This window comes from Muntiacus reevesi, chromosome 4, assembly GCF_963930625.1.
Source record: "Muntiacus reevesi chromosome 4, mMunRee1.1, whole genome shotgun sequence".
In the NCBI taxonomy this organism is placed as follows: domain Eukaryota; kingdom Metazoa; phylum Chordata; class Mammalia; order Artiodactyla; family Cervidae; genus Muntiacus; species Muntiacus reevesi.
In genome coordinates this window covers 162,756,623-162,779,345 of record NC_089252.1, presented here as the reverse complement: position 1 = coordinate 162,779,345, position 22,723 = coordinate 162,756,623, and the positions used below count along the sequence as shown (strand labels likewise).

The 22,723-nt window shown below is 42.3% G+C and overlaps 1 long non-coding RNA gene across 3 annotated transcripts in view; it reads right to left on the bottom strand.

The window, feature by feature from the left end:
- The window catches only part of LOC136167244 (uncharacterized), a 303,769-nt gene that overhangs the window by 49,252 nt on the left and 231,794 nt on the right, over positions 1-22,723 (bottom strand). Inside the window, exons 2-3 of one of the 3 annotated variants that reach the window (XR_010663072.1) lie at positions 15,378-15,567; positions 10,981-15,111 (exon numbers count right to left, since the gene is read on the bottom strand). The exons of the other annotated variants lie outside the window; for them this stretch is intronic. This is a non-coding gene — a long non-coding RNA (uncharacterized lncRNA). Of the gene's footprint in view, positions 1-10,980; positions 15,112-15,377; positions 15,568-22,723 lie in introns of those variants that run through there. 3 annotated transcript variants of the gene reach the window in all.

Below are 22,723 nucleotides of genomic sequence, written 5' to 3'. Positions count from 1 at the left end.
AAGCAGAGTAGAAGACATGCTTCCTCCCTTTCAAGGAGATTTATGGACATCTTATATTATCGTTCTGTTGCAATCTCATTGGTCAGGCACTTAGACAAATGGCTACACTAATCCATCAGGGAGTCCAGCAAATTTTTAACTATTTCATTTATATTGAATTAAAAAAAAAAAAATAGAAGCCTGGCTAAAAATCAGGGCCTTTTTTTCTACATAAAAGGGGGAACAGGATGTTGGAGAAGGCAGCTAGCAGTCTGAGACACCAAGCAACAGTTGCTATGTTGAAAATACAGTGCTCAATGCAGAGGATGCAAAGACATTAGATCAACAGGGGAAATAAACATGTAAGCACATAGATGTCACATATGGCAGCAATTTGTTAATGACACAAACGTTTCAGAAGAGGACGTGAGCATGCCCAGCTGGGGTGATCAGAGAAGGCCACCTAGAGGGAGGATATTTTATAGGGACCTAGAGGATGAAGCGAGTTTGGATAGTAAGAGGGGAGACAGAGGGCGAAGCTGGTACAAAGACGGCAGGAGAAAAGGCACATTTTTGATAACGAGGCCCATGCAAGTCATTGTCATATACCATGTTAAGCGCAGGAACAAAAATCTCCCAGGCCAGGAGGAATGGATGTCTGCAGTTTGGGCACATACCCTGATGACATCAGTTTCTCTCTTCACAATCTGTCCATCATCCCCATGAAGTGGGGAGTGAGGAAGAATTTCATTCAACAACACACACTTTGAGTGTCTCAGGCACTTTTTTTGTATTTATGATAAAACACCCAAATATATATCCAAGTGGGATTACCAGCCTGGGTTGGATCCAAGAGACTTCAGTTAACAGAACTATTTCTCATCATAAATCCCCAAACAAGTTGAGTTTTTCACTTCCTCTCCTAATCTGCTATGGAGCACAGCTGAGGGGGCTTGAAGTCATCTACTTTTTGGCAGTGGCTACGATTCCAAGATGATGGAACGATTCTTTTCCATATACATCATTATTATTTCTAGTATAAATATTTATGAAGCACTCACTGTGCAATAGAAAAGGACTCCTGCTTGGTGGTCTTCCCAGCTGAACAAAACAAACATGAGTAGAGGCCAAGGGAAGAGGTGGGAAGAGAACCTCAGCTGGTGGGAAACAATAGGAATCGATTCCTCACCCACCAGCTTTTGTTCACATCGGATGTTATTTGGACGTGGCCGCCATATTTCAGATGTGTAAATGAAGTGTGTTTTTTTATTGGTTTAACATACACTTAGACAGGGCTTGACATGTGCCGTGAACTGTTCTAAGTTCTTAACAAATATTAATTCATTTAATCTTTGTGAAATAGGCACTATTTATTATCCCATTCACCGATGAGGAAACTGAGGCATAGAGGGCTTTGCCCAAGGTCCCTGAACCATAAGCTTCTGAAGCAATACTGTCCAGTAGAACTTTCTGTGATGCCAGAAGTATTGAATATTGGCACTGCCCAGCTGGATAATCCCTGGCTCCATGTGGCTACTGAACACTTGAAACGTGGCTAGGGTGATTAAGAAACTGAATTTTTAATTTTATTTCATTTTAACCTTGTTGACATTTAAATAGCCACATGTGGCTAGTGGCCACTATCATCGGCACGGCAGCTGAAGTCCAGACTCTGTACTGTTGTGCTAAAATTCTCTTTTCTTTTTTTGAAGTGTGAAAGCCAAGAACATAGAGATTCTTTTGTGAAACAGAGTTCCTGCCTGGTGCCTTTGCTGTTTAATTATGATGAACAATGTGAGATGTATGTTTATGGAAGAAAATGAGCAAATCACTTCGGGGGTGCCATTCCCCGTTTATTCCCTGGCTCTTATGGAGGATTACAATAAAGTGATCTCTGATGAAAGTTTTGTCACAATTGGTACCAGATGAGAAGGTCAGAGGGGAGAAACCAAGGACTGGGGCCACATTGGGTCTCCTGCATTGCAGGCGATTCTTTACCGTCTGAACCATCAGAGAAGAACCTAACAAAGCATGACTATATCTTTCCTCTAATACCAATAGGTTCCCTACCGTGCCATTGCTATGTAAGCACAAGCCCTAACTCTCGTATTGTACTCTATAGTTTTTTTTTAACTTTTTGTTTTATATTGGAGTAAGAGTTGACTCATTGGAAAAAGCCCTGATGCTGGGAGGGATTGGGGGCAGGAGGAGAAGGGGACGACAGAGGATGAGATGGCTGGATCGCATCACCGACTCGATGGACGTGGGTTTGGGTGAACTCTGGGAGTTGGTGATGGACAGGGAGGCCTGGCGTGCTGCGATTCACGGGGTCACAAAGAGTCGGACACGACTGAGCGACTCAACTGAACTGAGCTGATAGTTGATAACCAGTGCCGTGATAGTTTCGAGTGCGCAGCAAAGAAACCCTGTCAAACATAAACAGGTATCCATCCTCCCCCAAACTCCCCTCCCATCCAGGCTGCCACATAACACTGAGCAGAGTTCCCTGTGCTACACCGTAGGTCCTCGTTGGTTATCTATTTTAAATACAGCTTGTCTACACTTTTCAAGGTCCAATTTATCTTTGTATTGATTTTCCATAAAACCCCACTAGAGTTCCTTGGTCACATTCTATCGATCGTCTGTTTCCCTGTGGGAGACTGGAGCATGTACTTTATTGTAGCACTGGCTGCACTGCATTGAGAAGTTTAATGCTAATCCATCTCCCTGACAAGACTGAAACCCTTCTAGAACAACACCTATCTCATAACAGATGCTCAGTAACCAAGGAACAAATGTTTGTTTGAATGAATGGTCATTGTGAAAAATTTGAAGTGTATCTCTCTGTCTTTTGTATAAAAGAAAATGGAAGTCCCTCCAATGGAACTGTTCTGTGCTAGCAGATTCGGCATTGGCTTACGTCAAACTTCACCACTTTATAATAGCATTATTGTGGGGAGAGTCGAAGCACACGTCGCAGACAATGAGCACATGGCTTGCTTAACTTCGCCCAAGGAACACAAGTTATCCAAAGACAGTTGGATTTTAGTGAACTGCACAGAACCCTGTATGGAAAGGAGGTGTGGAAAAAATGGCAATTAGGCAAGATACTGCATTTTCGTTACAAGTCTGTAAAGCTCAAACTTCAGAGAATACTTTTGAGAATTTTAAGAAGTGTATGTGAAAGATGTTATGACATTAGGTGGAGTGGAGGGAGGGGCAGAAAGAGGCTGCGATAGACCAAGATCACTTTAATAGCCTTTGATTTAGTTTAATTGATTGAGCGCAAGAAAGAAAAAAAGGACAAAAAGAACGAGGAGATGGCAAAGTTGACAAATGTAAAGTGCTGTAACAGAAATGACTGTACTTGCCTTGAGTAGGAGTGGAAAAGTTTGTTATACTAGGAAACAGCCATTTAAATGGAAAGATGGTTTTCATGTCTTTTATGGCTTGTTGTAAATGATTAATTAAATACTCTGAGTGTTTCATTAAAAGTATGCATTCCTTCCAAATTAAAGTGTGTAGAGACTCGTTATAAATAAATTCATTGGGTGAATGAAAGGAGCATTTACTTCTAAATGAATATTACTGGCAAATTTCATTCTTGACATCGATTACACAGACTGAATTTATTTTAATATGCAATACGAACAAATTACGAAGCTAATTGGTTTTCTACCTTAGCATTTTTGTGTAGCTTAATGCATTTATAAATGACCCAACAATTTTAAGAGTTCACTACATAGAAAGCATTTTGCTATTGAAAATAAAATAATGGGTAAGACACGCCTTGTACTTCATTCATTTTCTACCCTCACATTCCATGGAACAATTTTAAGTGCCCACTGCGTGCAAAGCATTTTACTGTATACTGCAAATAATGGAAAGAAAACAAAAAACTTATTTCTGCACTCTAGAAGCTCAAAGTGACATGGGAAAGACATATGCATAAAACAACATTAATATAAGACAGACTCAGGTAAGTAAGTGCTAGAATAATAAGAGCACAAAGTGCTTGGGGGTAGAAGGAAAGGAGGGATTAAGTCTGGTGGGGAAGGGATCAAGAAAGACTTCTTGGAGGAGGAAGGATTTGAGCTTGGCCTTGAGAGATGGCTGGGAATTCAACAGCAGGCTGGGGGCTGGGGAGTCAGAGGAAGAGAGAGAGGGTTTGTGTGGTCTGGGTTGCTGGGTTGCTCTATAGGGAGGCTTTGGTTTCTCTGGACAATTTTGAACTGTCACGTAGAAGAGACATGTCACACAGAAAAGACACAGAGCAACTAAAAACCAGTCTGCAAACACAGCTATGTGACTTCAGAGAAGGAAACCACGTCAGGCTGGGATATGGGCTACACAAGTGACAGGTATAATTAGACATTGAGCAGATCAGCATCTTTGATTAATAAGCCCATTCTTCCATACATTGACCCTGGGCCTTAAAAGGAACCTCTGGAAGTTAGTTAGGTCACCTTTGACTGGGATGTTTTTCTATGTTGTTCCCTTAGCCTTGGCCCTATAACAAGAGCTCTTCCAAGGCTGAGAACTCTGGGTTCAGAAGACCAGTACCATAAAATAGAGGGGTGGCATCGGCTACAACAGCTTTGTTACATACACCTCTGTTTGTAGCTGTGTTAGTAACTCTATATAGGCATTGAGGCAAGGATGTGTGGTCCCTTGGGGCTGTCGTTTCAGTATATCCCTATCATGAGAACACCTCCTGCTTGAGATGAAAGCTGACCATTGAACTGATTCATGATGGTTTCCTATGATCTGGCCTTAAGAAAGGTCATCCCTATCAAGCTACCAGTTAGAAGTCTAAAGTTATAGAATGTTAGAGCTGGAATAGTCTAGCCCAACCCTATCAGTCTCCACTTGACAGTAGAAGAAAGAAAATATGAGGGAGAAATGATTCTAAAGTTACTCAAGGAGGATTTAACCTGAGTGAGAACTAGAATGTAAGACTCTGGGCTTCCTCCCTCTCACGTCAGTTTCCTTCCCTTGCACTGTAGTGGCTTCTTTATTTGCATCACTTAATGAGTGTGTGTGTGTGCGTGCGTGTGGGAATATTCCCAAGATCTCAGCCTAAAGCCCTCAGTAGGATCACAAAGAATAATGGAATAATAGCTAAGCAAAAGAGGTAAAATGTAATGGCTCCAAACCCTCCCCCTTGGAAAAACATTAGAATCCTGGGAATTTCTTGAGACTCAAGAAAGCTCAAACCCCAGGACTTGCAGTGTAAACACTGTGGCTAATTTGTTGAAGTGAGATGCCATTGATGATTCTCTCTGCCTTGAGAGATGACAGAGCTCCTGATGGAACAAAGCAGATTGCTGTAGCAGATTGCTGGGTGCAGGCAGACTGCAAAAAGTGATCAGGAAAAGGCAAGACTTTTTACTGAGACAGATAATCTTTCTTAAAGAAGAGTCGAGGAGGGGCAGGGAGACAGCTAAAAAGGAATTCCTCCCATAAAGTTTGCCTTTCTGAGAATAACATTTTGACCGCTCTGCCTCTGCTCCAGACATTGGACAACAACCTGGAGTGAGGCTCTGCCAAGTTAGTACATCAGTTCAACAAAACAGTTATGAGAAAACTGAATGTGCGTTTCTACTTATTTTCTTATCAAAGAAAAATGTCCATGAGCCTTTCTGTAGAACAACCTTTCTTACTGACTGGAGTTGTATCCTTTCAATGTGATTCGATTTGAGGTTGTCCTCTTCTCTGATAGCTCAGTTGGTAAAGAATCCACCTGCAATGTAGGAGATCCTGGTTCAATTCCTGGGTCGGGACAATCCCCTGGAGAAGGAATGGGCTATCCACTCCAGTATGTTTGGGCTTCCCTTTTGGCTCAGCCAGTAAAGAATGCGCCTGCCATGTGGGAGATCTGGGTTTGATCCCTGGGTTGGGAAGATTCCCTGGAGAAGGGAAAGAGTACCCATTCCAGTATTCTGGCTTGGAGAATTCCATGGACTATGTCCATGGGTTTGCAAAGAGTTGGACACTACTGAGTGACTTCACTTTCACTTTCTTCTTTCCATTTGCTTTTAAAGCTCTATATACAATAGTATTGGGTTGGCCCCAAAGTTCATTTGTGTTTTTCTGTAAGACAAATCAAAAAACTCAAATGACTTTTTGGCCAACCCAATAAAATAAATCAATTGCATGGAATTTTTTTTTTAAATTCTTAATTGTTTCCATCCATCAATAGAGTACTTTACTTCTATTACCACATAATAACATTTCTTCTGCTTCTCCATAAGGATGGGGAATCTGATGTTAGAGAGAACGTTACCTTAGCAACCATATGCTTGGCTGCCCTCATTTTCTAGATGCAGAACCGTTCAGGAATTACTAGACTTCTTGTGTCTCACGCAGGGGAAGGGCATAATCTGCTAGGACTCAACTTTCTGCTTTTTTCTTGCCAAATCATTCTACCTTCCTTAGAATCACACCTTAAATCACATTTCCCTTGGGAAATAGGCCTCAATTTTGCTTTATTAGTGTTTTAAGAAAATCCAGGAAATGCGTTCTAATTCCAGTTTTAATGGAAGGTGGATTTTTTTTTTTTTCCATTTTAAATTCCATCAAGGAGAGCCACTGTTATAAAGTTCATTATATTTACTTGTGACTATATTAGTCAGATTTCTAAGTGCTAATTCTGGGGAATAAACAACCCCTAACTCTCAGTGGTTTATAACAGCAACAAATATTAACTTTTTGCTCATGGGTCTGTGGATTGGCAGGTGGCTCAGTGTCAGACTTTGGGTTGGATTCAGGTTTTCTCTCCTGGTCTCTCATTCTGGGACCAGTGGCTGACTGGGCCTTGCTCATTTCCTGGCAGATGGCAAAAGCCCAGGACAAGCCCTATCATGAAAGCACCGTGAAAGCCTCCTCCCAAAACAAATCTGGTCTCTTTCCATCAGCCAAAGCAAGTAGCATGGCAAAGCCCAAGTCAGAGATGAATGTCCTATCTGCTCTACAAGGAGGCACTGCAAAGTTATATGGCAAGTGATACGGAACCAGAATGCTTTTCTAGGGTCAGTCAGTCAGTTCAGTCGCTGAGTCGTGTCCGACTCTTTGCGACCCCATGAACCGCAGCACGCCAGGCCTCCCTGTCCATCACCAACTCCCAGAGTCCACCCAAACCCAAGTCCGTCGAGTCGGTGATGCCATCCAGCCATCTCATCCTCTGTCTTCCCCTTCTCCTCCTGCCCCCAGTCCTTCCCAGCAGCAGGGTCTTTTCCAGTGAGGCAACTCTTCACATGAGGTGGCCAAAGTATTGGAGTTTCAGCTTCAGCATCAGTCCTTCCAATGAACACCCAGGACTGATCTCCTTTAGGATGGACTGGTTGGATCTCCTTGCAGTCCAAGGGACTCACAAGAGTCTTCTGCAACACCACAGTTCAAAAATCAATTCTTCGGCTCTCAGCTTTCTTTATGGTCCAACTCTCACATCCATACATGACTGCTGGAAAAACCATAGCTTTGACTAGACGGACCTTTGTTGGCAAAGTAATGTCTCTGCTTTTCTAGGATAAGAGTGGAAAATTGAGACCAGCATTCCAATCTACCACTTAAAATAAGAAGGAAATATTACTTTTGTCTAGAGTCAGAAGTTACACCACCGAGTTCTCCAAGATACCTAGAATAAGACAAACCCTTATTTGAAATTTAATTTTCTAAATGCCTTTCCTTTTCCTGTATTATTGGGCACAGAGTAGATAATCTGGATATTCATTAAATATTTGAAAGATTTAAAAAATACTGCGCTCACTGAGGAATTGCATCTTTTCTAACATTAGTTCATTCATTCATTCAACCATTCCAGGATCATTGACCGAGTGCTATCATGTGCCAGTCACTACTTATAAGCGTGTAGGAAACATCAGTATACAGGAAAAAAATGACTGCTTTGTGGAGCTTATTCGCTAGCAAAGAGTGACAGTTCAAAATACAATAAAAATAAGTAAAGCATATAGTTAGCATTTTCTTTTTTTGGCTGTGCCATACAGCATGCGGGATCTTAGTTCCCTGACTAGGGATTGAACTCACGCTCCCTGTGTTGAGAACTCAGAGTCTTAACTACTGGACTGCCAGGGAAATCCCCAGTTACTATTTTATATGTGAGTTATAAAAAGAGTCGGGGACTTCCCTGGGTGTCCAGTAGTTAAGACTTCCCCTTCTAATGTAGGGGATGCAGGTTCAATGGTTGATGAAGGAGATGAGATTCTACATGCCTCACAGCCAAAAAACCAAAACAGAAGCAAAATAGAAGCAATATTGTAGCCAATTCAATAAAGACTTTAAAAATATTCCGTATTAAAAAATCTTAAAAAAAAATAAAATTATAAAAGTAAAGCATAGGCTAAAAGTATCAGAGGAGGACTAAGGGTAGGCATGCAGACAATCTGTAATTTTTCTATATTCTCTTATCAAAGAGGTGACCTTTGATCAGAGACGTGAAGGTCAGAGATTTTTTGCTCTGTTCTCCATGTATCCATCGAGTTCCACAGTGAGTCCTCAGAGATCATTTTGAGTGTAAGTGTGGGGTTGAGAAAGGGTGTCTGAGGGAATCTAGAGTGTAGGGTTTGGGGCTAGCCTCCACCCCCAACCAGCAACAACCAGAGCACTTCCAATTTTAGATTTAGATTGAGCTACATGATTTCTTTTGAGGAATATTCCTGCCATTTTAAAAAATGCTTTAAAAATACCATCCTTAACTGTAAACTCATCAAGGTCAAAGATGCGGATTAAGATACTGATTCAGTTCAGTTCAGTTCAGTCACTCAGTCGTGTACGACTCTTTGAGACCCCATGGACTGGAGCATGCCAGACCTCCCTGTCCATCACCAACTCCCAGAGTTTACTCAAACTCACGTCCATTGAGTTGGTGATGCCATCCAACCATCTCATCCTCTGTGGTCCCCTTTTCCTCTCGCCTTCAATCTTTACAAATTCTCCAAGCCAGGGTTCAACAGTATGTGAACCATGAACTTGCAGATGTTCAAGCTGGATTTAGAAAAGGTAGAGGAACCAGAGATCAAATTGCCAACAAGTGCTGGATCATCGGAAAAGCAAGAGAGTTCCAGAAAAACATCTACTTCTGCTTTATTGACTATGCCAAAACCTTTGAATGTGTGGATCACAACAAACTGTGGAAAATTCTGAAAGAGATGGAAATACCAGACCACCTGACCTGCCTCCTGAGAAATCTGTATGCAGGTCAGGAAGCAACAGTTAGAACTGGACATGGAACAACAGACTGGTTCCAAATTGGGAAAGGAGTACGTCAAGGTTGTATATTGTCACCCTGCTTATTTAACTTATATGCAGAGTACATCATAAGAAACACTGGGCTGGATAAAGCACAAGCTGGAATCAAGATTGCCAGGAGAAATTTCAATAACCTCAGATACGCAGATGACACCACCCTTATGGCAGAAAGTGAAGAAGAACTAAAGAGCCTCTTGATGAAAGTGAAAGAGGAGAGTAAAAAAGTTGGCTTAAAGCTCAACATTCAGAAAACAAAGATCATGATAACTGGTCCCATCACTTCATGCAAATAAATGGGGAAACCACGGAAACAGTGACAGACTGTTATACAGTTGGAAAAAACTTTTTGGGGACTACAAAATCATTGCAGATGGTGAATGCAGCCATGAAATCAAAAGACGCTTGCTCCTTGAAAGAGAAGTTATGACCAACCTAGACAGCATATTAAAAAGCAGAGACATTACTTTGCCAACAAAGGTCCATCTAGTCAAGGCTATGGTTTTTCCAGTGGTCATGTGTGGATGTGAGAGTTGGACGGTGAAGAAAGCTGAGCACCGAAGAATTGATACTTTTGAACTGTGGTGTTGGAGAAGACTCTTGAGAATCCCTTGGACTGCAAGGAGATCCAACCAGCCCATCCTAAAGGAGATCAGTCTTGAATATTCATTGGAAGGACTGATGCTGAAGCTGAAGCTCCAATATTTGGCTGATGTGAAGAACTGACTCATTTGAAAAGACCCTGATGCTGGGAAGCACTGAAGATATTGATTAAGATTATTAATTAAATGAATAATGATGGCTCAATGTTGCAGTAGTCAACACTCCAAGGTTTGGTCCATGACCTTCTTCTCTTCTCTTGTGATGTTCCCCTTAGATATTTCACCTAATCTCACAGCCTTCAGTACCACTCGTATCCTAACAACTCCCAGCTTTATATCACCCTGGACTCCTCCACTGGACCCCAGATAGTCCCGTTGGCTGTCTGATGGGCAAACTTACATTGAACACAGCTGAAACAGCTCTTGAGTTCACTTCTCCATCACACTGCTACCTCCTCTGTTGTCATCTCAGCAAATGGCATCTTTTTTCAACACCTGCTCTTCCACTTCCAAAATATTCTCTCCCATTTCTCCGTATCCACTTTTGCCCAAGCCTTATTATTTCTTGCATTGATTACTGTGATGGCCTCTCAGCTGGATTCTCTGGTCTATGATTGATTATCCATAATGCAGTTATCTTTTAAAAATCATGTTTAACATTTTTAAAAAATCTTTAAAAAATCATGTCATGTCTCTCTAATGTTTACATTGCAATGAGAATAAAATAAAACCTTCTTACCAGAGTCTACAAAACCCAAGATGATCTGGCCCCAGCATACATCCCTGACTTCTTATACTTCCCTCTCTCCCACACACCACCAAACTACACCAGGTCTGGTCCTGTACTGACTGTACATCTGCCCTTATAACTGTCCTCCCTGCATCCATATTTTTAAGCGTCTAGTTCCCACAAATGACTCCCAGCTCCGCTGTAATGACTGCTCTTGGGGGAAGGGCTTCCCTGGGAGATCAGTAGTAAAAAATCCACCTGCAATGCAGGAGACGCAGGAGACACAGGTTTCGATCCCTGGGTCAGAAAGATCTGCTGGAGGAGGGCATGGCAACCCACACCAGTACTCTTGCAGGAAAATCCTATGGACAGAGGAGCCTGGTGGGTACAGTCCATGGGGTGGGGTCACAGAGAGTCAGACACGACTGAGCTACAAAGCACTCAAGCGCTCAGTCCCAGACCACCCAGCCTTCTCTTTCGTCACCCTTTGTAGTATTTATCACTCTGTTCAGTTATATTGTTAATTCATCCGTTTACCTGATGTCTGCTTTCTCATTGCAACAGAGATTTTGCTGTTGTATCACAAGCATCCAGAAAAGTGTCTGACATATAATAGATGGTCTGAGTTGACCAAGTAAACGACGGCTGGGGTCAGTGCCTTTCCGGAGACGAGGTGCTTTTAGGGAGAAATTGGAAAAGGCGTCATGGCACTGAGCGTTGTGGAGGTGATGGTGCGGGAAGGAAGGGAAATCTGTGGCTTCATATCGAAGTGAAAACGGAAAAGAAATGGGGTCAGAAAAGTAAGTGTTTTCCAACTGTGCAATGATCATGGTCTGGGCCCAGATTTTGTTCTTCTTGACATCTTAGGTCCACTTCAGTTATCTGCATCTGCTAGGTTCAACTGCAGGCTACTGAAACCCACACTGGAACACTTAAGAAAAAAAGAAGGAAAAGAGTTGAAAGGTTAGAGAATGAGCCCAGAAGTGAAAATAAAAGAAGTGTTAGTCACTCAGTCGTGTCTGACTTTTTGTGACCCCATGGACTGTGGCCCCCAGGGTCCTCTCTCCATGGAATTCTTCAGACAAGGATACTGGAGTGGGTAACCATTCCTTTCTCCATGGGGTCTTCCCCCCCCAAGGATTGAACCTGGGTCTCCTGCATTGCAGGCAGATTTTTTGCCATCTGAGCCACCAGGGAAGCCCTGAAAATAAAAGAACTAGATCTTATACACAAAACAGAGATAGACCTACAGACATAGAAAACAAACATGGTTACCAAAGAGGAAAGGGGGGAAGGGACAAACTAGGAGTCTGGGATTAATAGATACACACTATTATATATAAAATAGATTAAAAAAAAAACAAGGACCTACTATATATCTTCTAATAACCTAAATCGGAAAAGAATCAGAAAATGTATATAAGTACGTAAGTATATAACTGAATCACTTTGCTGTACGCCTGAAACATTGTAAATCAACTATACTTCAATTTTTTAAAAAAGAACTAGGTGTTACTGGAACAGCTTCGAGGATCTGGGGCCAGGAATACAAGGACACTTTCTTCAGGCCTCTGAGGCTGAGATAAAAGAATGGCTACAATTTTCATTTTCTGACAGTTTATTCAAATTTTAATTTCTGGGATAAGAATGTCTGATACAGTATTATCCCTGGATCCTGGCATGGAGTGAGCCCCCACCATCCTATGCCCAGTGGACTGTTATCAGAATCACAGGTAATGGATGCTGGACAAGCTAATGCAACAGCTGTCCACTCCATTCCATGAAAATATCATAGGGTGAGGTGTTTCATTTTAGAGGGTTATAATCTACTTTGCAAGGAAATAAAGCTACAGGTCACTTATCTCAATGAAGGAAATCTATTATTGCTGGGAAAATAAGGCATCCTTCCTGTCAACTCTGAGAAGCTAAAGGAGATTTAGTCCTAGACCTGTGTTTTCTCTCCTGAGGCCCATTTTAAGATCCATGTCCCTCATCTTCTGCAAACTGTCAGCTGGAACAGGGCATGGCTGATCCCTGACCATAGGATTTCCCCTATTCTCGCCCTCTCCAGATTTCACAGCCAATTGGGCAACAAATTTAAGTGTTAAATAAAATAACTCTAACCACAAGCCTTAGGTAATTCACAATCAATTCCTCCAGTGTATATAAGTATTTGTGTTTGTGTGTGTGTGTGTGTGGGTGGGTGGGTGGGTGGGTGGGTGTGCGTGCATACACGTGTTAGATGAAAGTAACAGGTGAGGGGGAAAGGGTAGAAAAGAGGAAGGAAAAGAAAACTCAGGAATAAAGGCTCAACAATGGAAAACAAAGAGCATATCCTTGTGGCAAAAACATACTCTTTCGCCACAAGCTAATTGATTTTAGGGTAATTTGCCTCCTTGGCACTAAAAATTTTTGAAGACTAAATGAAGATTCATGTTTATGCCAATAGAGATATAATTTATGTGCCAGTTGGTCTCTTCTACAAACCTTCATGGTGCCTGTTTTTGCACTCATCACACATTGAATGATTCCAATGTGTTACCTGACCTCATGGAGCTAATGGTGAGGGTAATGGTGGCCAAGAGGCAGGTGGAAATTACAGAGACCCGGGAGAGTGTTCTCTGTCAGTGGGGTAGTTGAGGCTGCCATGAACTCCTGTCAAGGAAAAAGTACACAGCGGCTTCTAGAGGAAACTGGGTTTCAAGGAGAGAGAAATCGCGACTTGCCAGCGGAGATGCAAGAAGGCACTCAGAAAATGAAGGAATCTGAACCGAAAGGAAGAAGATCCTCATGAGAGCTACTGAGAACCGGTAAAGCAGAATGGAGAGCAACTCAACTCAGAGGCAAGTGGGCGACAGGGCTGCAGAATAGAGGAGCTCTTTCTACAAGAATCCGGAGCTAGGTGGGAAGGATCAGGATGAGAGCCAGGTTTTGTGGAGACTGAAGCAACATTCAGTTTCCAGGAGTCTCCTTAGAAGAACATAAAATTGTAAACAGCAACTTAGGTTTGAAACTGTGTACTTATTCAGAAAGAGAAATCATAATGCATTATGTCAGTCCCTCTATTTTGTCCGACTCTTTGCGACCCTTGGGACTGTAGCCCGCCAGGTTCCTCTACCCATGGATTCTCCAGGCAAGAATACTGGAGTGGGTTGCCATGCCTTTTTCCGTAATGCATTACACATTTTTAAAAGCAAATACCTCAGACTTTGTGAAACCCAGAAAAATATGAGAATTGTACTCTTGGATACACATCTATATGGGTTTTCTTAATTATTACTTTTTAGCTATATTTTCTTTTAGGTTATTCGTTTCTTACTATGAAAATGACTTTGTAGCATAATTATTTGCAGAGTGAATAGAAAGATTATTCAGTCGTTAGTCTGTCAAATGATTAATTGCTTAAATTTTGGTATTTTTGATTAGACATTGACCTAGTCAATCTCTGGCTTACTATTTTAAACAACTGAAGATGGGAAGAAGTTTTCACAGGCTAACTTCTGGCTCTGTATATTTCCAGCCTTACTTCTCCTCTTCAGTTCACAGGACGTGATGCAGGGCATATCATTGTGATAGGGCTTCTGGTCATGCCCCTTTGTGTTAGCATGGCAGTATTTCCAGGAATATTGCTGGAAGCTATTCCAACACTGAGAATGCCAGAAATTGCTTAACTCCATGCAGAAGTGCCTGTAAACCACAAAACATACCCCACCACATCCAAATTAAACTCAACTTTCTCTCAGCTGAATGCCCAAAATGCCCACGGCCACTTGAACGCCACAGAACCCAAGGAGAGGCATGATGGAGCAGGTGAAATAGAAACAGAATGGGCTCACAGACTGTCACCAACTATTGCTCCTTCACAAATTTTATCATCCATATGACTGTGTGACTACATTGCACAGGGCCTTCTCAGGGCCCTGAAAATAGAACTGCAAATGAAGGACTTTGAAATTTGCCAGACACTGGTGTGGGTATTCAAGAAACCTCTGAACAACGCCTTCATATGCAAAAAAAACAAAGAACAAGAAAACTTAGAAAAAAAGGAACTATAATCCAAAGTGTTAAGACTTACGAAACAAGTCTGCTACCTAGAGAGGAAGAGAAATAAGTGATGCTTTAGAAAGGTTCACAGGGTTTTAGTCTGTGTGAAGATTAGATGGAGGGTCGGCACTTGTAAGCTAACTCAATGGTACATAACCGTAACATGTTTCTAGGGAGCCCTGTATTGGTTATCTACACTGCATAACAAATTATCCAAAACGTAGAGACTTGAGACAAAAGGAGCATGAGTAACCACACACAGTTTCTGAGGTTTGGGTCTGGGGAGTGTTTAGCTGAGAGATTCTGGCTCGGCGGCTCCCATGAAGTTGTAGTCACGACGTTGGCTGGGACGGGTCACACGCAGGTTTCATTGAGGCTGGAGGATCACGCCTGGCAATTTAGTGCTGGTCGTTGAGACGAGGCATCAGTTCTGACCACATGCATCTCTCCACAGGGCTTCTTGAATGTCCTTCAGACATGGCAGCCGGCTTCCTCCAGAATGGGAGAACCAAGAACAAGGGGGAAAGCCTCAATATCTTTCATGAACTAGTCTTGGTGTCACTCTCTGACATTTCTAAAAATCTTATTGGCAGTGCACATACATCAATCTCAATCTCCCAACTCATCCCGAGTCTACACATCTGTTCTCTACATCTGCATCTCTATTCCTGCCCTGCAAATGGATTCATCTGTACCATTTTCCCCTAGATTCCACATACATGTGTTAATATACGATATTTGTTCTCTTTCTGACTTACTTCACTATGTATGACAGACTCTAGGCCCATCCATGTCTCTGCAAATGACCCAATTTCAATCCTCTTCGTGGCTGGATAATATTCCATTGTACACATGTATCACATCTTCTTTATCCATTCATCTGTAACAGACAGCTAGTGACAACCTGCTATATAGCACAGGGATCTCAGCTGGATGCTCTCTGGTGACCTAGATGGATGGAATTGGGGGGTGGGAGGGAGGTAAAGAGGGAGGGGACATATGTACACATATAGCTGACTCACTTCACTGTACTGCAGAAAGTAACATAACACTAAAAAGCAACTATACCCCAATTTTTAAAAAATGAAATGAAATGGAAAAAAAAACCTTACTGGTTACATTGGTCAGTTCTCTTCACTGTGGGAAGGGATTGCTCAGGGTGTGAATACTAGGAAATGGGGCTCGAGAGAACCCTCTTGGAGCCTGGCTTCCCCTGACTCTTAATGCTCTAATGCAGGTTAATTTTGTGCAGCTGCAGACCAGGATTGGCAAATACTGTTCTGGCAAGAGCTAGAAAAGGAATTTGTGAGCGTGTGTATGCATGTCTGTGTATGGGTAGGGAGTGGTGGAAGCAGTCTTCAGAAGTAGCCACTGGCAGCATTCAGACTCATAAACTGCAGAGAAATAGGATGACTCGGTTTCAGAGATGAGCCCCTTAGACAGAGAAAAAGAAAATGAATCCCCTAATGCCACAAGCACAAGCTGGAATCAAGATTGCCAGGAGAAGTATCAATAACCTCAGATATGCAGATGACACCACCCTTATGGCAGAAAGCGGAGAAGGACTAAAGAGCCTCTTGATGAAAGTGAAAGAGGAGAGTGAAAAACTTGACTTAAAGCTGAAAATTCAGAAAACGAAGATCATGGCATCTGGTCCAATCACTTCATGGCAAATAGATGGGGAAACAATGGAATCAGTGACAGACTTTATTTTGGGGGGCTCCAAAATCACTGCAGACAGTGACTGCAGCCATGAAATTAAAAGACACTTGCTCCTTGAAAGAAAAGTTATGACCAACCTAAATAGCAAATTAAAAAGCAGAGACATTACTTTGCCAACAAAGGTCCATCTAGTCAAAGTTGTGGTTTTTCAAATAGTCATGTATGGATGTGAGAGTTGGACTATAAAGAAAGCTGAGCACTGAAAAATTGATGCTTTTGAACTGTGGTGTTGGAGAAGACTCTTGAGAAACCCTTGGACTTCAAGGAAATCCAACCAGTCCATCCTAAAGGAAATCAGTCCTGAATATTCACTGATGGTAAAACTGAAACTCCAATACTTTGGCCACCTGATGTGAAGAACTGACTCACTGGAAAAGACCCTAATGCTGGGAAATATTGAAGGTGGGAGGAGAAGGGGACAACAGAAGATGAGATGGTTGGATGGCATCACCAACTCAATGGACACGAGTTTGAGTAACATCCGGGAGTTGGTGATGGACAGGGAGGTCTGATGTGCTGCAGTCCTTGGGGTCACAAAGAGTCAGACATGACTAAGCGACTGAGATGAACTGAACTGAAAGCCACAAGGCCAGTCAGATTCAGAGATGGGATTAAAACCCAGGTGTCCTGACTAATTCTAATCATAGTGAAAATAATTTAAATACTGGAGTATTTTTCTATCAGGTATTCATCTAAGTTTTATATGTACTGGGGCATCCCTGGTGGCTCAGATGATAAAGAATCTGCCTGCAGTGCAGAAGACCCGGGTTTAATCCCTGGGTTGGGAAGATCCCCTGGAGAAGGGAATGGCTACCCACTCCAGTGTTCTTGCTTGGAAAATTCCATGGACAGGGGAGGTTGCAAAGAGTTGGACATGACTGAGTGACTCAGCATGAGCAGGAGCATCTCATATTTGTGATACCAAGGAAACTGAAGCACCAAGAGGTCTAGCAAGTTGTTCAAGGTCACACAGCTGGTAAAATAGAGCTGGCATCTCAGCCAAAGCCTTCCTAGTGCCCAAACACTTTTCTCCACCCTCATACCCCATTCTTCTAGGCCTTCTATTCATTTAAGCTTATCCAATTACCTCCTTCCTTTAATCAATAACCCCATCCTCCCCACCATAAGTTATCCCCAAGGAGGAATCTTTTGTTCAGGGCTACCCCAAGGGGACCTGCTTTATAAACTATTGGAATAAATGGCACATCTTGAAAACCCAAGAGGTGGAATCCAGAATCCAAAATTGGATTCTAAACTTCCTGGACCTACAAGGTCCATGTGTTTATACTCCATGGAAGTTTAGACTTACATTTTTGAAGCAAAACTTCAGAGTGTGATCCTCACCCAGTCAAGGTCTTCCCAGGCCGAATACTCGGATATATAACAACCAACACTGATAAAGCACTGACAATGTGCTGGCCATTGTTCTAAGAGTTCTAACGATGCTGACTCACTTTCATCTTTGTAAGCATTTCATAAAATAAGTGTACTATTATTATCTACTTTCTAACGTAGTTGATCTGCCCAGCTAAGTGAGTTGTCATTCTGGGATTGGAGCACAGAAAGTCTGGCTCCAGGGTGCATCCTCCTTAGCAATGTGCTACATCTTCATCCTTCTTATTTTTCAGATTGTCCTTGGGATGGTGGTGTTGTCAGTGGAGTCTAAGATTTGGTCTTTGTGTCTATCAACATGCACCAATAAGAATTCTTTTTTAAAAAAATAGTTCTTTATTTGGCTGTTCCAGGTCTTGGCTGAAGCCCTCAGGATCTTTACTTGCAGCTGTGTAGATGTGGCATATAAACTCTCAGTTGTGGAATTCGAGATCTAGCTCCCTGCCCAAGGATCTAACCCCGGTGCCCTGTGTCAGGAGCGCAGTCTTAGCCACTGAACTACTGGGAAGTCCCATCACGGATAAGAATTCTTGAGCATCGGCTATGGTGAGGCACTGTGCTGAGCACTCAGTATAAATTGACTTAAGAAAATAGCCATGGTTCCTGTCTTCCCTGAGTTGCCCTCTAGTGAGAGCAACAGACCTTAAAAAAAGCCATAAACATATGTAAGTCAATAAGCAGGGATTCAGCTATAAGTTGTGCTCAGTGATAGAAAAGAGGCAAACATGGTGCTCTATTATGCAAACCCAAGAGGAACTCCTTAGACATGTGATCAGGGAAGTTCATTCTGACTTTGAACCTGATATCTAGGCGATATAAATTCTAAAGCTGAGATAATGGAAGAGGCACTCTAGTTAAACATGGAAGGTATAAAACATTCTTTCACATGGACCCCTTCCACAATTCCTATTCAAATTGAGTATTAAAAGAACTAATGAGATAGAAACTCAGAAAGACAAGGAGAATGGGTGAAGAGAGATATCATTGTGGTTGCAAAGAATGACCACAGTTTCAGAAGATGAAAAGTCAAAGAGAAAGTTAGCAAAACTAAGAACGCAAAATACCAGGTTCTTACAGAGGGCACGCTGTTAAATTGTAGACAGACACACGCACATATACACTTTTTTTTAAACAGGAGAGGAAAGGCATTCCTAGGGCTTCCCTGGTGCTTAGTGGTAAAGAATCTACTTGCCAATGCAGGAGACATGGGTTTAACCCCTGGGTTGGGAGGATCCCCTGGAGAAGAAAATGACAACCCACTCCAGTATTCTTGCCTGGGAAATCCCATGAACAGAGGAGCCTGGCAGGCTACAGTCCATGGGGTCACAAGAGTTGGACACGACTTAGCGATGAAATGACAAGGACAGGCATTCCTGACAGAGGGAACTGTGTGTGTGAAGGCCTTGGTTGGTGCATTAAGGACCAAGAGGAGGTGGTCTGGGGGATGGGGTTAGGAAAAGAGCAGGGCCAGATGCTGTGGGACCTTGCACACCAACAAAAGGAGTTTGGGTTTTCTTTGAAATGCAGCCGTGAAAGGGTTTTAAGCCATGGGTAACATGATCTTATTGAGGTTTAAAGAGTGACTCTGGTTGTATAAAGAATAGATTGTCACATATTAAACTAGGCCTTCTCATGAAAAATTATGTATCCTAGGACTTTAGAGCGGAAAGGACCCTCAAGATCATTTAGTCCAACCCTTCCTTTTAAAAGATAAGCAAACTAAGACACAGAAAATTTATGATTTGCCCAAGGTCATATAGCTAATAACTGTGTGAGGCTTTTACACCAGGAGTTGGAGGGTGATAGATTATTCTTTTAAGAAATCATTCTACTCTATGTTTCCTTTGGCCAGAAGTGATGTCTCCTTTTTCTGAACTTTCATCTCACCTTATTTTTCTCTCCTATGGTACTTACTCATTTATCACCTTGATCATAGTTCTTTGTGTTCATGTCTTCTCTTATCTCCTTTATGAGGCTGTAAAATGCAGGATCAGGAGGTATGGTCTGTACCCAATATGTCTCCACAGGGTTTTGCTGTGGTAGGTGTTCAATCAACATTTGCTGAATGGATGGATGGATGAATGAATGGATGGATGGATGGATGAGTGAATGAATTCTCCATATGATATAAATAAAATAGAGTATCTACTGACTGGATATGGACATGTAGATTTTACTCACTCTGATTTACCATTCTAGGTCACCTCCTGGCCAAGTTTTCATTCATTTTCTTTAATAAGAACATATTGGAAAGTGATCATTTTTTATCAGATGAAATGAGGTGGCCTAGAAAAATGTCATATTTCTAAGTCAGGCAATACTTTCTCCCAAGATTATCAGCAGGGAGAGCCTCCCCACACTCACCCTGTTGGCTAGGCTTATGCATTCTTTCTCAACACAAGGTCCTTGGGGAGGTTATTTCTTACTGAATCTTTTTTTTTTTCTCCAAAAGATAGCTGAGACTGCCCATAAGAAAGTAATCAAGTGTCCAGGGTGAAACAGCGATATCACAAAAAGGAAATATGTTTTGCTTAAGGTAATAAAAAAAAAATGCTGGGCTGCACCTATGCCCTCTCCAGCAGAGAAATATACAAACACATCAATGAAAACTAACACTTCCAATAGTGGAGAAAACCCTGAAGAGAGATCTGGGAGCCCTGGATAATGTCCTTGCCTTCAATTCTGACTTGTTGAGTGGCTCTGGTAATTCATGGGATCTCTCTGTGTCTCTCCCTCTTGGTATCCTCATCCATAAAAGAGAGATGAAAATATTTGCAACAATTGGTCATAGGCCCAGTTTCTGCCACAAGTAAATGACCTATTAAATCTGTCAATAAAATCAGTCAGACCGGTCTTTTTTTTGAGGGGGTAACTTACATTTTTGGATTCACTGATTTGGCATCCTGCGTATATAGGCTCAGGCACATGTTGAGAATCTGCTGGGGATGAAGTTATACATTGTATGTTGGCTTCCGGAATGAAGAAATGAGCCCCAGGGCATGGGACTTTTGATGATCTAAGATCTCCACTAAGGCAATAGGCATTCTGAAGACAAACATGACTCATGGTGCATGGGATCTCAATCAACTGTTCACAAACTTCGGTTTGAGGGTTGGGAAGGTCTGGAAAAGATTCTCGGGTAAAGCTTAATTCAGAAGAGTACAGACTGTTTCCTTTGCGAAATGACACATGTCTGTGTTGTGAAACAGTGGAAACTGGAAAAGAGTGCCTGTGACAAGTCTCACGGAGTCACCCTGTTGCCCAGCCACAGACATCTCCTGCTTTCTCCTCTGGTGCCTAGCCTTACAATGAAGCCACTGTGCTTAGACCATCTCAGCTGCTTCACCACATCACTTATCTATTGCTATGAAATAAGACATCCTAACAGTTTGTGGTTTAGGGTCACAACACTTTATTAATTGCTCATGATTCTGTCATTTGAGTGGGGCTCAGCAGGGTGACTCTTCTGCTGGTCTGACCTGGGGTCATGTATGCAGGTGCTATCATATGGAGTCTCAAACTGAGTTGGAACATCCAGAATGACATCATTTACATTCACGAACCTCAGCTGGGATAGCTGGAACAGCTGGGAGCTGGCTGGGCATTTCTCTCACTCTCTCTCTCTCTCCCCAAGTTTTTCCAAGCAGAATAGATTAATTTCACAGTATGGTGACCCATGATCCCCCAAAGCACAAAAGCAGAAGCTTCCAGGCTTTCTTAAGGCTCATGCCTAGAATAGTCACAGTGCCAACTCTGCGGTGTTCCACTGGTTAAAGCATATCACATTCCAGCCCAGACTTAAGAAGAGAAGAAACAGATTCTTCATCTTCACATAAGGAGTGTCAAAGAAACTCTGGCTGTCTTTAACGCACCACAAACCACAATTATGTAGTCAGGTCTTGTGGGATAAAGAAGTATCTTTTACCTGCTCCTTCAGCTCCCCCAGCTACAGACACCTCCTGTTTCCTATTTGAATGTTCCACTGTTACATGAAGCCTCCACCCCAGCACTCTGTCTGCTGCTTCCACTTCTCTGCCACCACCAGCCAACTTCTCTCCATGCTCTTCTTTCTACCTTATAGTTTCTCGTTTTTCATGAGCTCTGCTGCTCCATGATACTACCATCTGTGGCTTCTGCTGCTACAAATGCTAGTAATGTGAAGAACAGAGCTACCCTGAGACTGCTGTCCTTAGGAGTCCTGCTTTCAAGGATGACCATTAGCTGGCATCTGGGAACTTGGTTTAGTCAGGTTTCTGCAGAGAAACACAATCAAAAAAATATGTGTGTATAATAGAGAGAAAGAGATTTATTATAAGGACAGGGGCTCATGGAGACTGGCAAGTCTACAGTCTGCAATGTGTGACAGCAGGCTGGTGATCCAGGAGAGATGATCTGAAATCCAGAGGCAGTCTGCTTGAAGATTCCCTTCTGCTGGGGAGAACAATTTTCTGTCTTATGTAGGCCTTCAACTGATTGGATGAGGCCCACCCATATTATGGACCAAAACCTGATCACTCAGAATGCACACATTAAAATATTAACCTAATTCTCCAATTTGACATCAAGTCAATCATCACAGGAGGGTTCCAGAACTGATGACAGTGACCCTCTGTATCTAAACTGTGAGCAGTGCAGTTCATGCTGAACATCTGCTTTCATTATTCCCATGAAGAATAAGGAAAGGTATTCACAGTCTGCTCTTTTATTATGTGCTCTGCAGAGAATGTGATCGGCCACCAGTAAAAGCCCCGGGCACCGAGTCTCTAGAGAGCAACCCTGAGAGACAACAAGTCTCATGGGTTGTCAAAACTCATTGCCAGGGAAGACCTAAAGAGACATTTCTCCAGAGAAGACATGCAGATGGCCAAGAAACACATGAAGAGATGCTCAACGTTGCTAGTAATTAGAGAAATGTAAATCAAAACTAGAGTGAAGTATCAACTCATACCAATCAGAATGGCCATCATCAAAAAAAATCTATAAACAATAA